The sequence below is a fragment of the Armigeres subalbatus genome, chromosome 3 (genome assembly GCF_024139115.2).
Source record: "Armigeres subalbatus isolate Guangzhou_Male chromosome 3, GZ_Asu_2, whole genome shotgun sequence".
NCBI lineage: Eukaryota > Metazoa > Arthropoda > Insecta > Diptera > Culicidae > Armigeres > Armigeres subalbatus.
In genome coordinates, this window is record NC_085141.1 from 147,585,176 (window position 1) to 147,602,215 (window position 17,040).

At 40.0% G+C, this 17,040-nt stretch overlaps 1 protein-coding gene across 5 annotated transcripts in view; it reads left to right on the forward strand.

The window, feature by feature from the left end:
- Nucleotides 1-222: 222 nt before the first annotated feature.
- LOC134219513 (regulator of gene activity) overlaps nt 223-17,040 on the forward strand; it is an 87,924-nt gene continuing 71,106 nt past the window's right edge. Inside the window, exons 1-2 of one of the 5 annotated variants that reach the window (XM_062698256.1) lie at nt 223-352; nt 9,147-9,767. The gene's annotated coding sequence lies outside the window, so the exon portion shown is untranslated. Of the gene's footprint in view, nt 456-644; nt 668-9,146; nt 9,768-17,040 lie in introns of those variants that run through there. The other 4 variants (XM_062698255.1, XM_062698257.1, XM_062698259.1 and 1 more) reach the window with 4 other exon arrangements.

A 17,040-nucleotide genomic window follows, 5' to 3' on the forward strand; every position in this document is an offset into this window, starting at 1 on the left:
AAAATGTGCATATTTGAAAATCTTAATTTATGCTATAAATGATCGAAAATTTTGTAAACGATGCCTTTTCATCACTTATTTTTATGGTTGGTAAGCCAAATAAACGGCATTAAGCGACATTTATGAAATATGCTATGAAAAAATTAGTTAATTTCGTTCTTCGAGTAGTTTATCATTTCATCATCTGTGACTTTTCGCTCGCTGCCATTTTGATCGCTCGGTTTCGCCTAGCTCGAGGCGCCTCTCGCGGGTCACGCAACAAAAAAATAGTCTCTCACGGCAGCTCAGGCACTTCCAATATGTCAGCCATTGTTTGAGATTGAACATCCAATTTGCAAGTGCGGATTGTTCGGTAATTTTCGGTTCATTTTTCACGTTTTTCCGGTGTAAGGCTTGGTCCATTCGGTGTGGCAGTGTTTCAGCGTGATAACTACGGTAAAAACGGATGACTTCCGGTGAGCATTGGCTCGACTGGGGTGCATCAGTTTAGGTCGTCTTTTTCCTACCTCGTCGTGTGTGTGCTTCTTCGCTTCGGCCCCTGCGCCGTGTCCGTGTTTCTTGTGTCGAGAGGGATTCCCTTTTCCACCACGACGGTCCTCGCAATTATTATAGTGGCTTTAAAAATATTTGCAATTAGGGGACTAGTGCCTTAAAGGACGACCTCAAAGTTAGTCAATAAATTACGGAAAATGCTCAGGAAATATGCATATGTCTCCAGATTTGCATGGAAGTGACGAACTGCTAGGAAAAGTGAAATATTTTTTTTTCATTCACTTTTCCTATGCTAAAGGAAAACCCAGCAAACAAGAGCAGCTAATCGATCGACAAACGGACGACGGAGCAGTAGCAGCAGCAGCAGTAAAAAAAGAAGGGAAAACGGTTCCAGTACAGAGACGTGGAACTGCTGAAGAGAAGAGTGTGGCAAGTGCGTGTGTGCAAAAAAAAACGAAGAATCTCGGTCAGGACGATAGTGATCACAACGGTAGAATCGTTTCTGATAATATCCTGGCGAAAGTGGATTGGTGGCTTACCTATCTGAATTGGTGGCTTTTGTTATGGAAAATGTTTTGAAGGGAATTTTTTATGTGAATGCTTATCAGGTACTATGGGAAAGGTGAATTGATTAATAATATTATTGGTCGTGTTTAAGCTAATAGGCTTATCTGGCTTTTTAAAGCAAAATTATTTTGATCATCCACAACTCTGTACAAATATTACAAAAAAGGGATAGCCGTGTGCTTTTAGGGTAAAGTTTGGAAAATTAAAAAATGAAGGATGTAATTGTTTGTTTATTTTCAACGACAACAAGTTAATATATGGATTTATCAACCATAACGAGCTCGGTGGTCTAGTGGTTACCGCTTCAGTGGTAGGTCGTGGTTGGTCAGCAGGTTGTGGGATCAATTCCAGGCTCATCCCTTTCCTACTTTGTATTTTTATCTTAATTGTTTCACGTTCTACCAAAACGATTCCTACTGTAATTTTCAAAAAAAAAAAAAACTCACGAGGTCGTAGAGTTCTCTTCATCTTTCTTAAGTAGGTGTCCAACTAATCATCCATCCCCTTCCTCAGCATTCACAAGGGCGTGGCCAGGACAGATCTCGACTATTGGAGAGTGTATTGCTTCCATTTAAGAGATAGTGATTAGGCCCTAATCAATATATATGGTAAATAGGGTGGCTCAAATTAGTATGGGAAAAACTTTGTTCAATTTTTGTGATGGGCCGCCCTCTTATTCGGTTCTATTTGATGGCCTGATGTTCTGGACAAAATTTCAGCCAAATCGGTCAACGTTTGGCCAGTGCTAAACTCGTTGGAAGTTTATATGGAAAAATGTATGCAGAAACATCCAAAACCAGTAAATTGCAGCTGGACTACACAACTTACGATGAAGAACTATGATACTCATTCAGATCTTGGAGAATTTAATACAGAATGTTATGCAGAAAACCGCGAGAAGATTCGAGTTTGCCCGGTTAAGTTATTAGCATTTCTCTGCAGTGGGGTTTGAGCAAATTTCGTTTCTTTTACCTTTGAAAAGAAATAAATTCACCCCTACAACACTCCAGTAAAATGCTAATATCTTTGCGTAATAAACTCTAATCTTCTCGCGGTTTTCAGCATACCATTCTGTATTTTATTTTACACGAATTGAATGAGTATCATGGTTCTTGATCGTAAATTGTGCCGTCCAACTGCAAATCACTATTTTTGGATGTTTCTGCATACATTTTTTCATATAAACTTCCAACGAGTTTAACACTGCCCAAACGTTGACCGATTTGGCTGAAATTTTGTCCAGAGCATCAGGGCATCAAATTGAACAGAATAAGAGGGCGGCCCATCAAAAAATTTGAAAAAGTGTTTTTTGAGCCACCTTAATGGTAAAGAATGAAAGTGATTGTACTCTCATACAATAGTCCAGGCTTACACCGTCTACAAATTTGTGCGAATTCCTTAATGTCAATAAAAGCAGAACTGTCCTGTATAGATAGTAATCAGTTTTGCTCAAATTCGCCGTATACAAAATAGTCATTTATGTTCTAATATGGCCTTGTATGTGTACATAAACTTTTGAGATTATAATGCTCCATTCCTTCTAACTACATATCTTAAAATTATTATTTGTTTATTTTTCACAACATCAACAGGCTCTATGCGACCCTGAGGAACATTCAAACCTATCTGTTCAAGAACCGTGGTTGGATCGATTCGATTCGCTCTGCGCCATTGTTGTATGCTGGGCCCTAAACTGCAGAGCAGTACTCCAGAGTAGAACACACAAGAGAACAGTAGATGGCTTTCATGCAATAGATGTTGGAAAAATTCTTGGCAATCCCAAATATGAATCCCAATGTCCTAGAAGCTTTATCAACAGCGTACGAGATGTGCTGCTTAAATATTAGCTCGGAGTCCAGGACTACACCGAGGGGTTTGATGTGATTCGTGCGATCGAGTGTCATGCACGTGTCGGGTTCTTATCTTCCTTCGCGAATTGGTGTTTTTTGCCTCTTGTACACTAATAGTCTGTTTAGATTACCTATTAAATAAAAATAATATGAAATATTTCGGAATGCTACATTTCCCGGAAAACTATTTTGTGGAATGTACAAACATTGTGTGGATTCTGAGCTGTCGAAAGGAGATGCGCAATGAGGCCCCTGGGTTCTGCACTCGTATAATACACGCCATATTACTTGGATAATTCCAAGACTATCTTTAATGAAGTCATTAACAGATATGGCACTTATTTCAAGATTCTAGGCCTGGTAGCGAGTCACTTTTTAGGGACTTGGTCACTATTTTGAGTCTAGTCACTAAAAAGTAACTATTTCTCGGGAACTTTTTCAAATCGGCGTATGTAACATTTTGATCAAGCTGAGAAAATGAGCTTGGAAGTTTTCAGATTTCATTTTTATTCCTATTTAGAAACTAATCATTTTTATTGCAATTGAATACACCTCAACGATACATTATGAAAAGGTTCATCGTCACTGACCCTGAAATCTGCACTGCGTATGAACATTTCAGTTATTTTGATAAAAATATATGTTACAACGTTCTGCAACAGATAAATCACATACGTCGTTTTGATACGTCAGCATGACCGAGGTCATGCTACTTTCGTCGAAATGTTACGCTGCTCCGTACGCTGCATTGTTGATACGTCGAAATGTTGCGTCAAGTTGAAACGTTTCACGCACATGCGACAAAAAATTGCAACACTTACAACACGACGTAACAACATTTGCTGCAGAAAAACAACGTAAAATGTTTTTCTTAACGAAAATCAGAATATTCAAGCAACATGCTTAATTTTGAAATCAGTGATGAAAAAGTACAAGCAGACGCACGTTTTAAACTATTTAGTTGTTCGAAAAAACTTTTTAAAGTACATTTTCTGCTAAGCGGTGTATGTGCAATATTTTCAACAATGATGTTACACCGTTTTGCAAAAAATTGATTTACATTTTTAAAAACACATTTTCATGTAGCTTTGAAGATATACACATTTTTAGATGAATTTGATGCCACATGCTGTTAAAAACGGGTTTGTTTACAATTTGCGACATACGCCGTTTTGAAAAAGTACCCGAGATTTGCATCCAAAAGTCACTAAATTCACTATTTTTTTGGAAAATGATCACTAGTCACTATTTTTGCTTTGCTTGTGGTAAAAAAGTTCAGAATAAAAATCATTTGTAATTTCTATTTGTATTATTATCAACCAACTCAAATGGTAGCAATATATATTGGTAGCAATATATTAAATCTTGAAAATATGCACCAAAGAAGTTCCAAGTATGTTGTGAAAATCGTGAGGTTGTTTCCGATTCATGTCAACTATGATCTTTTTCTTCACGAATGGAATTTGTTAAAATGCGAAAGGCTAATCTCAAGTAAAGAGTACAGAACTGAGAAGTATTGGAACCATAACCACGTATGTTGATGAACGTCAATACTCTCCGGTGTAAAAGTTAGGGAACATCTTCAATTTCATCACATGACAATGATGTTTGATGTTTTTCAATGTCAGGGAGAAAAATGAGCAATAAGGGCGTCATTGAATGTACATTATGATTATTGAATGGTTGTTAAATCTATTGATGATTCCTAAATCTGCATTGCGGCCCTTCGAGATAAGTGGCGAAAAAAATGTAGAGAAGTTATGTCAGAAGTAATTCTGGCACAAGCAACCAAATTCAAAAATTTTTGATTGAATTTATTTCAAAATATTACATTTTTGCCTTTCTCGTACAACAAAGTTGTACCGAAAGGCTATCATTTAACTCCAAAATCGAACTTTTTATAGAAGTCCCGGAGACCCTTGATGTTATATCGATTGGTATCGTCGAGCTGAACAAATGTCTGTCTGTCCGTGTGTATGTGTGTTTTTTTTACAAGGGAGAATGCATTTACACACTAACCCAGCACACGTGCATTGTAGTTGCCAAACTACCACACGGAAGTGTGCTGGAGTGTCGGACTCGACCGTACCGGTAATACCGACTACACTCCCTTGGGCTCCGCCATCGTTTCCCCCAGGAACTACCTCCCAGTACTACAAAAAACGAGTGTAGAGGTGAATAAATTGGTCTTAAAGTCTTAAATAAAACAAAAAATTGATTAGATTTGAATGATGTTTTTTAACTCGTGATTATTTGGCCACCCATGTTTATTTATTACCAATTCAGTAGAAAACCGAATTAGCCGCCAGCGAAGTTGAATTTTTCTCACAATCCATACGTTAAATCTAATTTCGGAAGTGGTGCGCTGTATAGCGCATCAACAAATGAAAACAGCGACCCACTTCCGAAGTTAGGTTTAGCGTACAGATTGTGAGAAAAATCTAACTTCGCTAATAGCCTATTTAGGTTTTCTACTGAATTGATAATAACTTTAATACTAAAGTCTCCCATTTAGAAACTTCTGGAATTCTAATAAGAGACCATAGTTTTATTGGATTTTCAAAATTTTGCTCTGAATGCTACGTCGAGTTCATTATCTCAAAAACTTCTTTGTAATTTGTTATTAAACCTTAGTTTAACAGATAACATCGTATTTTTTAAATTTCTTCATTATTTAAATTACTTTATATTTTTCAAACAAATGGTCCTACCAAAGATTTATAAGCTTTGTAAGTCCAAATAGTTCACCAGCTAGGGATCAATTAGATCATTTTGTATCATTCTTTTTATACAGAAATCTTCGAGCTCATATTAAACAACAAAATATAGTAATCTACGAATTATACCGTTACAATGCTAATGCAACTTGTAGATCTATACCCGGTTCAAAACTTCATACAGAAGTCACTATTTGGTCACTTTTTCTGCAATTGTACAATGTACCATGTATTTTTGTAGCATGCACAAGGAAGATGATTTCAATAAACAATATTCTGTCCTAGATTGTTTCGATAACTTTTTTCATATAAATAAGTTATTATTCTAAAGATTATGGAATGAAAATGAGGTATGCTGCCTAGATACACATAAGGGTTCCATGTCAATTTTGATTTTCTTTCCAGAAATTAGCTTAAAATTACCTCCTATTTAAAAAAACTCATAAAATACAGTAGGCTTTGTTCTAGAAATTTAAATATCAAAACCCACTTGTGGAAAGGGGGAAGGAAGGTTAGTTGGACACCTAGAAAAATGCAGAGAACTCTACGACCTCTCATAGATGCCACGGGAGGTTTTGGGATTGTATGGAAGGTTATAACAATAGGAATCGTTTTGGTAGAACGTGAAACACGGAAAGAACTAAGATAGAAATACAAAGTAGGAAAGGGACGAGCCTGGAATTCAACCCATGACCTCCTGCTTACAAGGCAGTAGCGGTAGCCACTAGACCACCGAGCTCGTCTAGTTCAATAGTCCTAGAGCAATTTATACAAATAAAAAATAATATGTCAAATTTTCAGAAAAATTACATTTTTTTTTTCAATTTCTCTACTTAGAACGAATTTGAAAAAAATCAACGGCAAATTACTGAAGTTGTAGAAAACTGACTTGGAACTTTTATGTCAGCGAATGGGGGCAGTATGTATTACATAACGGTTGTCCGACATTAAACTTTTTTTGCCTTTCTCAACCAGGTTGTACCGAAACCAGGTTGTACCGACCACAACCAGGTTGTACCGAAAAGCAATCATTTTACTCCAAAAAAGAATTTTTCATAGAAGCTTCGGAGTCCCACAGTGCTATATACCAGTCGACTTAGCTTGACGAGCTCAGCAAATGTCTGGCTGTCAGTATGTGTGTGTGCACGGAAGCTATGAAAAACATTAGACAACTCCCTAGTCATAAGACGAGTTTGTACAATCCCATTTAATTCCACCACTTAATTGTACCTTGACAGATACGTATTTCGACCTCAACAGTAAGGCCGTCTTCAGTGTCTCGTACTTGACTCGACTAGTCGAGTAAGTCGATGATTTGCTTCGGAATACTTCAACGAGTTGCTTCAACCTCCCTGGGAAATTCCCTGCGGAATCGCTGGAGGATTCTTTTCGGAATCCCTGGAGGATTGATTTGGAGTCCTTTGATGGTTTGCTCCGGGATCTTTCGACGGATTGCTTCGGATTCCTTCGACGATTTGCTTCTATATTCCTGGAACATTGCCTACGAAATCCTTGAACATTTACGTTGGAATTCCTGGAGGATTTCTGACGGAATCTCTGGAACATTGCCGTCGGAATTCCTGGATTATTCCATTCGGAGTCTCTAGAAGAAGATTCTCATTGGAATCCTTGAAACATTTCCGTCAGAATATTCCCGTCCGAAATCCTGTAACATTCAAATACCTGAAATATTTTCGCAGGAATTCCTGGAGGATTCTCGTTAGAATTCCTGGAGGATTCCATTCGGAATCTCTTGAAGATTCTTATTGGAATTTCTGGGACATTCTCGTCGGATTCCCTGAATAACTCCAGTTGGAATTACTAAATAATTCGCATCGAAATCCTTGGAGAATTCCCGTCGGAATCCTTGGAGGAATGTTGCATTTTTTTTTTCATATTTATGAAACTGCGTACCGGTGGAAACCTTGGCGGAGATCCGTCACATATTGTGCACATAAGCAAAAGAGTAGATATCTCCTTTTTTAAAAGTATGCATTTTCCCGGAAAAAAGCAAAAGAGTAGATGACTCCGTCTTTAAAAGTATGCATTTGCCCGGAAAAAGGCAAAAGAGTAGATGGCTCATTTTCTAAAAGTATGTATTTGCCCGGATTAAGGCAAAAGAGTAGATGATCCCTTTTTTTAAGTACGCATTCGCCCGAAAAAAAAGGCAAAAGCGTAAATAACCCCTTCTTCAAAAGTACGGAAAAAGGTAGAAGACTAGATGATCCATTTTTCAAAAGAACGCAAAAGTCGAAGCGTATATGATTTCTTTTCTACGCATACGATCGGAATAAGACAAATGAGCTAATGATGTAAATGTAAATCGTAGGATATAAATCGAGCTTCTGCCTAGAGTTTTTAAAATACTTTTAATTTTATACCAAATGGTCATTATGCCAAATGACCCTAAAATCATTGACTATTTTTTCCTTATTATGCTAAACGGTCGTTATGTCAAATGGCCTTTATGCCGAATGGCTCCTGGCCATTCAACTTGTTATGCCATTTGGGCGTAGCCCCCTGACCACAATCGCTTCATATCGTAGAAATGCTGCTCGGTATCTTCAATTCGGAGATGGCGAGTTCGATTCTCGGACCGGTATAGGATGTTTTCGGGTTGGAAACTTTCTCGCCACCCTGGGTATAGTATATCCATTGTGCTTGCTACACAAGATACAAACTCATGCAATGGCGGGCATAGAAAAGCTTTCAATTAATAACTGAGGAAATGCCAACAGAATATTTAGTTGAAAAGCAGGCCAAATTCCAGTTGGATTGTAGAGCCATTGAAAAAGAAGAAAAAGATGTACAACTTTATCGACATTTGTATGATTCACTTAGTAGAAGTTTTATCAAAACAAGGAATGTGGCGCCTGTTTTTTTTGTCATGTCTCACCAAAACAGACATGAAAAAAATACCACACATTGTAAGGATGGTAAACAAACATTCATATAACGGCTTCATTCTCGATTATTTTCACTCTAATAGGAAACAGGCGTGATGAAGCTTTCTTCTTATTCATTGGCATTACATCCCCCACTGGGACATTGCCGCCTCGCAGCTTAGTGTTCATTAAGCACTTCCACAGTTGACAAAGTAATGGCAAGTAAAGCTTCATCACAGGAACCGTTTGCCGTTTTAAAAAAAGGTATGCCAACTTTCTCCAAAGGATTTCTTGAATCTTTATAATTGTTACGTACGTTGTTTTGAAAAATTATGCTTGTTTTTTTTAATAAGCTCATGCTGACACATCTCTTGCTCTCTAGATTAGAAATTTACCTCTTCAGCTATTGTTTCAACCATTTCCAAGCATAATCTGCTGCTGCTGCTACTGGAACTTGGATGTTCTTTCCACATAATGCAACCCGCCACATCAGTAGTTAGTCAGTGAATTACAGACAGCAACCAAAAGTCGAGAGCTGCAGCCTGCAGCTGGTTCAGTCTCTTGCAGCCAGTTGATGTCGCCACAAAATTGCATCTCTTACGTTTTCATTTCTTACGTGCTTTCCGTTCATTCAGGTCTCCGTATTTTTTGGTGGTGTGTTCCCTTGAGAAGTGCAGTGCAGAAGAGATAGAAATAAGAGAAGCTCTGGAAGTAACCCGAAGAAAGTAGTGCACAAGTGAGCGGCCATCACCAACACGAGCGCGAGCGCCTCCGATGTTAAACCTGAAAATTTGATCAGCAGAAAAAGGCAGAGCCAGAAAGAAGAAGTTGTGTGATCTTATGATCAATTTATAGTTGGGTTTGAGTGAGGAGTGGAAGAAAAGTGTTTGCGAAAACAAAGAGAAGCAAGAGTGTGGGCCCGTTTAAGGGAAGGTGAATCAGTGGGAAGACAAGTGTCCGGATTATGATTGTTTGGTCGTGATATCGAATTTGTTCAACCAGGCATAGAGAAGATAGTGTGTGAGAGAGAAAAAGCGGATAAGTTGTTGCAGGAACGGACGCGTTTTGGATCGATCCACTTCAACAATAAACACAGCCGATCTCCATTGCTGCCGCAAGCGCAAATCAACGTCGCCAGTCAACGCTGCGAGCAGATCACCAACGAACCGTGTAGTCCGGTTTGAGTTGGTTGTTTTTCATCTATTATAGAGGATCCTAAGGATACAGTTTTTATGAATCATTTCCCATTAAGTTAGGTGAGTGGAAGTTTCCAATCGATTTATTTCTATCATATCATATTCTTGCTGCAATAAAAGCGTGTCTTTAAAATTTTCCGGCTCCGGATAAAGTGACAATCATAACATTAACAGAACAGCGTAAAAAGCAAAAGGTAACAATGAGAATATCTAAATTAAGGTGATATAGTGCGATAAACAATCGCACTACTTGTCACTTCCCTTCAAAAGAGAAAGGCAATTTGGCAATGAAAATATTGTCCTGCAACTTACGCTTTATTACAGCAAAAGCTTAACCCTCTAATGCCCAAGCCCGCCTTTAGACGAGGTATTTTGATTATTTTTTGTAATTTTCTATTGATCAGATTTTGAAAAGCTTTAGATGTTGATCAATAATATAAACTTCATGGATGGCCCATGGCCTACTAATAATATTCGTAGATTCCGTCCCCGTCGCTACTTATGGTTTGGTCGATCAAGCCTCATATAAGTTCCAGAATTTCACTTGCTATCGGCTCTGTGTATCGGTGTGTCGCAGACATCTGTTGTTGAACACCCGCAAACCATTGATATATACCAAGTTTCACTATACTGCCCTGAATCGCTTATTAGTCCCATATGAATTTTCGTTGATTTTGAGTTGAGTTCACTAAACGCTATAATTTTGATCACTTTTCACACAAGCATCAAAATCATATAGTTAATTTTTCTGAACTTATTCACTTGCAAACAGCTTAATATTTGAAAGATAATCGAATCATATAATAGGATTTTTGTTAGCATGTGCTATTGGGGGAAATTTTGAACAATTTTCTGGAAGTTCCCAAGAAATTTCAATGACAATTCCAAAGAAATTGCTGTGAAAACACCAAAAAAAAAATCCACGGACATTCCGTAGAGTCACAGAATATCTCGCAGAAATTCCGAAAATATTCAGAAGGAATTCCCATGGACTTTTTCGAATATTTTTTGCGGAAATTCCGAAGGGTTTCTCTTATGGATATTTCGTAAAATTCTCCTTGCAAGTTCCGGAGACAGTCCCGTGGAGATTCAAAGAAAATTTCCTTTAGAAGCTTCTTTGGAAATTGCACAAGAAATTCTTTAAAATTTTCTCGGGAAATTATTTCGAATTTCAACGTAAATTTCTTCAGAATTTCCCAGATAAAGACTTAAAATTTAAATTTCTCGGAAAATTGTTTCGATTTTCAAAGTAAATTTCTTCAGAATTTCCCTGAATTTCTGGAAAGGCCAAACAAAAAAATCAAGGCTGAAATTCGAAATAATTTCGCGAGAATTTGTTTTAAAGATTTTCTTGTGCATTTTCCAAAAAAGATGCTATACAAGTTTCAAAGATTATTTTTCCGTGGAATCTCCAAAGAATGTAAAGTCAAAGTGGAAATACCGAAAAGTTTTCAAGATTAAGTAGAAAACCTAGAAGAAACTTTTCCAACTCAACACAAAAGAACTACTGGTAAAATCCAAAGTAGCCTCACATAATTTAGACTTTTACTTCAGAGTAATCCATTAGATTTTTCGGGAGAAAGTTTCCCATTATTGATTGTATTTCAAAACACAATTCAACAATGCAACTTTTTTCTTTTTCAACTTCCATCTGACTTCTGCCTTTAGTCAAAATTTGGTTGAAATCGGTCCAGGGGTACAGAAGTTACACTGAGTTGTCCGTTTTCTGAGCAATACTCCTCCCTCACGCTTCCCCAAATTACTTACAAAATAAAATCGTCTCATCAGAGTGAATATGTGTACAAAATTTGGTTGATATCGGTCCTGGGAGTTGAAAGCTATACTTAATTATTCGTTTGGATGTTGTTGGATGGACTTTGAGTTAACATGACTCATCGGCCGCTGAAGCCACTCGACTGGCTTTCAGTCGGGGACATCACAATCCTTACTTTGACACGTACGCTTACATCGCGGGCGACAACCAAACGTTGCAAATAAATATATTTGCGTTTGGTTTCACGCCACTTCTGATTCTGTTTATTTCTCCTTTATTTCGGCCATTTTCGAGGATGGTGTCCTCCAAAAAGAAGGTTGATCCGACAATTCGATATGAACTTTCTTCAAAGTGCAAAACTCAATCGTAAATAGCAAATTTGATAGCGCGGCGGAGGAGATGATGCAATTAATTTGAACGGATGGAATCACTAACAGCAGCTAAGCTACCACGCTAAACCCAATGCCGCCGAAACAATCCATTTTCGCAATTAACTCTTTCTTTCTATAAAATGCTGGTCCTGAGAAGAACCAATTTTATTTTCTCAATGCTAAGTTTTCCAATAACTCACTGTATCCAAACGCTTGTCAGCACCTTGCGTTGAATTTGTCCGACCGCCACTTGATGATTTTTCGCTAAGCCTCCACCATTTGGAATTAATTTTCAGCATTGCCACTGCTATCCACGCTTTCATGCTGCTGTGTCCGCTCCGCTGCATCAAATTTTGTCGAACCGCTTATTCCGCTCTTTCCGCGGAATCCCGAGCAATATAGCTCGCGCGCGCCGGAAAGCAGCTTTCTTGTATTCAATCAATTAGGCCCGTTAGCCCCGCCCCTTTGTGATCTCTATGGTTGTAAATATAATGTGCACTCATAACGATTATTGAAGGGGCGGGGCTAATGAAATTACTTCATTAGATATAAGAAAGCTGCCTTCCGGCGCGCGCTAGCCATTTTGATCGGAATTCCGCAGCAGACAACGGACCGTTCAGAGAATGACAAATTCTAAGAATCTAATTTGGTTATGAGCTGTTGGTTATTTAAGATGCGTATAGTTGCGAAGAGTAACAACAGAAATATGACTCAAGACGAAGTTTCTTTATATCACCAAACATTATCTCTTGGCATCTGTCTGTCCGAGCGACGTTCACCGATGGGTGGTTGCTGTAGATAGTTTCCACAGAGGTGGCGTCTTCATTGATTTTATACAAAAAAGGTTAATCCGACTATCCGAAATAAACTTTCTTCAAAGTACAAACCCTAGCAGCACACATGTTCCACATAGGTTATTGCAACATATATGTGACCGGATTTAGTCACAATCAAGTTGCTGCAACCATTTTTGTCCAACTTGTGCTGTTCGGGAAACTCAATCGTAAATAGCGAATTTGATAGCGCGTCGAAGGGAGATGATGCAGTAAATTTGAACGGATGGAATCTCTAACAGCAACCAAGCTACCATGCCAAACCCGATGCCACCGAAACAGTCCATTTTCGCGATTAACTCTTTCCATAAAATGTTGGTCCTGAGAAGAACCAGTTTTGTTTTCCCAATGCGCCTTCTGTCCAATAACTAACTGCATCCAATCGCTAGTCAACAACTTGCGTTGCAACTGTCCGATCGCCACTTGATGATGTTTCGCTAAGCCTCCAAAAGTAGAAATAAATTTTCAGCATTGCCACCCACTCCTTCGTGCTGCTGTGTCCGCTCCGCTGCATCGAATGTCGAACCGCTCTCTGTTGAATCCCGATCAAAATGGCTCGCGCGCGTAGTAGTAGTAGTAAAATTCTTCTTTATTGTTTCATTTTCTGTTCTACAATTATTTTTTTACATGTACAGTGCTCGGCCGGCTTGGCCCTCCAACTTCAATTTGATTTTTTTTTTGTTTATATTGTTAAAGTTTTAAGATATGATATATCATGACGGCCTTTAGGAGGCGCTAGTGTGTTTTTATAATTTGATAACCTAACTACTATGTACACTAATATTTACAATAAAAATTTGTTATCCTAGATTGAAACTAGCGCCCTAATTGGAGCCTGATTCGAATGCAAGCAACGGGGCCTAAACTTTTCTTTACTCTCACTAAAGCGTTCATGTAAGGTTTTTATCCCGACCAGACGGTGGACCTCCGATGTTCTTGTCCTGGGAGGGGTGTTCAGGATCATCCTCAGGAGCTTGTTTTGGACCCGTTGATGTTTTAGGTGGTGGGTTTTAGCGCTCCTCTCCCAGACCGACATGCCATATTTCATCACAGGGAGGATGATTTGCTTGTAGACAGCAAGCTTATTTTTCAGGGACAATGACGACCGGCGGTTGATCAAAGGGTACAGTAGTTTCAACAAGACGTTACACTTTGTCACCGTTTTGTCAACCTGTTGCCTGAAAATAAGCTTGCTGTCGAGGGTCCAGCCAAGGTAGTCGGCCTCATTGGCCCATTCCACAGTCGTGCCATTGAGAATGATTTTACAGTCCCCAGGCGGAACAAGTGTAGGGGATTTGGAGTGGGGGAAAATGATGACCTGGGTCTTCGCCGCGTTGATACAGATCTTCCAGCTGGTGAGGTACTTTGTCAGGGCATCCAGGCCTCGTTGGAGTTTTGCCACTAGCGCTCTGATCACTCTACCGTTGTAGACGATGGAGGTGTCATCTGCGAACAAAGATAGAATGCCACCTTCTGGAGGTTCTGGCATGTCGGAGGTGAACAGGTTAAACAGCAGGGGTCCGAGGATACTGATCTGGGGGACGCCTGCGACGATGTTGTGCGCATTGGAACTCGCTCCGCTGATTGAGACCCGGAATGTCCTTGCCGACAGGTAATTGTTGATGATTTTCACCAGGTAGCTGGGAAGATTGTAGCGTTGTAGTTTGTACACCAGGCCATCATGCCATACATTGTCAAATGCCTTCTCGACATCGAGTAAGGCCATGGCGGATGTTTTCGAGACAAACTTGTTCCGTCTGAGGACGTTGGTAACTCGGGTCAGTTGGTGTACAGTTGACCGACCGCGTCGGAAACCAAACTGTTCCTCGAGCAAGATGTTGAGATTTTCGGCAGACTCAAGTAACCGGTGATGAATAGCTTTTTCGAATAGCTTGGATAATCCTGAGAGAAGGCTGATGGGACGATAGCTTTTGGGTGAGGAAGGATCCTTCCCAGGCTTCCGGATGGGAATGACTTTCGCTGACTTCCAGGCCGATGGGAAGTAGCTGAGCCGGAGACACTGATTGAAGATCAGCGAGAGGTGCTCAAAGAACGGCGCACTCATGTGTTTGAGCTCGAGATTCAGGATGCTGTCGAAGCCTGGGGCCTTCATATTCTTCGATGATTTGATATAGGCCGCCAATTCGCCAGCTGAGATCTCCAACTCCTCCGAGAAGTCGTTGGGAATCAAATGGATGTTGTTAGCATGATCGTTGACGGCTGCTTCGTGTGGACTGACGATGTTCTGCCCAAGATTGTGTGAGCTGACGAAGTGACGACCTATTTCAGCGACCTTCTCTGCAGGAGTTATCAAGCGATCCTTAGAGCCATTATTGTCTAGTGGGATCAAAGGTGGAATGGGCCGAGGCTTGGATTTTAGAATTTTGGTCATTTTCCAGAACGGCTTAGCATAATCTGGGAGAGTGCGGATCTTATTCGAGAAGTCGTTATTTTTGAGGTCCACCATTCTGGCCTTGATAATTTTTGTGATTCGATTGCAGCGTGCCTTAAGCTCAGGCAGTCCAGTACGCTGAAACTGCCTGCGAGTGACATTCCGCAATCGAATCAAATCTTTGGTGAGTGTATCGATGTTTAAGGAGTTGCTTACCTGCCGAGCCGTCGGTACGTGTTGTTCTCGGGCCGCCGTGATCGCTTCCTCGATAGCGCACAGCTGGCGGTCGATACTTTCCGGCGTCTCCGGACGCACCTCGAAGTCGACGGTGTTATCGACGCACTGCTGGAAACGCTGCCAGTTCACTCGGTGGTAGTTCCGCCGTAACTGCTGGTGCCGATTGACCGAGGAGCCCAGTTCCGCCACCACCGGAAGCTCGCGCGCGTCAAACAGCAGCTTTCTTGTATTTAATAAATTAAGCCCGTTAGCCCCGCCCCTTTGTAATCTGACATGGGTGTGAATATAATGTGCACTCATAACGATTAATGAATGGGCGGGGCTAATGAAATTACTTCATTACATATAAGAAAGCTGCTTTCCGGCGCGCGCTAGCCATCTTGATCGAGATTCCGCAGACAATGGACCATTCGGAGGATGGAAAATCCTAAGAATCCTATGAAATTTTCTCGCAAGATTCTGAATTTGATTACGAGCTGTTTTTTATCTAAAATGCGTATTTGTGTGAAGAATAACAGCAGAAATTTGACTCAAGACGAAGTTTTTTCATATTACCAAACATTATCTCTTGGCATCTGTTTGTCCGAGCGACGTTCACCGATGGGTGGTTGCTGTAGATACAGTCCCATCCCGATTTTGGCAACACCCGTTTTTGTCTACCCCCGATTTTGGCAACACCCGTTTTCGGCAACATTTTCTTCCCGATTTTGGCAACAACATCGAAAATATTTTTTTATTACTTTTTAGAGTTAAAACCTTTTTATTAATATGTAGTATGATAAACAAAACCAATAGTGAATGTCATTAAGGTTCATATGCGTTTTATGGGCTCTATATGAATAGTGAGCACTTTCACTGAAATAATGAACCACTACCATATTACCGCTCATTGCAAATAATTTCTATTGGAACTTTTCTACTATTTTTATTCACGTTTTCCATGTCCCTATTCACACTACCCTAATCTAACCAGCCCACCGTAGAATGTCGTATTTATTGGCATTCTCATTGATTTTGTTACCATTCTCACATTACCAGTCATGCAGTCTACGGAGGGTCCGTAAATCGTCTTCCACCTGATCGATCTACCTTGATCGCTGCACACCTCGCCTTCTTGTGCCTGTCGGATCATTGTATAGAACCATTTTTACTTCAACTGCGCATTGGTCCTCCACAAGCATTGTCTAGATCTAGTGTCCAAGGAGGACTACCGCCACTGGTTTATTGAGGGAGTCTGTTTAGTACGGCGGCGAACTCTATTCGATCGGAGTGTTTTTGGAGTCCAAAGTACGTACGCTTTCCTCCCACGTTGCGTTTTGTCTGCTGGTATCGTTATTGGAGGTCAAGTGAGCCTAAGTACACAAATTCTTCAACCACCTTGATTTTGTCGCCATTGATACAAGCTCGTTAAAATAAAAAGTTAAAATAATGAAAGTAGTGCATGGAGAACTGGAGTGCTTTGACCTGCAGCGAGCACCAGTTTGTCCGTAGGTTGACTGCTGTCGAGTGTCAGAGGTAGAATGCCGCAAAGGGTCTTCCAGCTTCCACTTGGCCACACTGTCACTCGTAATGCGAGGTGCAGATTGTGCTCATGGATCAATGATTGCCGCCTGAAATATTCCTAGGTTGAGCGCTAGGAGACCGACTAGTGTAAAGGAATTTGGTTTTAGTGAGTCGAGTGTTGTTAACCCATACTCACACTACATTGGATGCGCTTGACGAATGC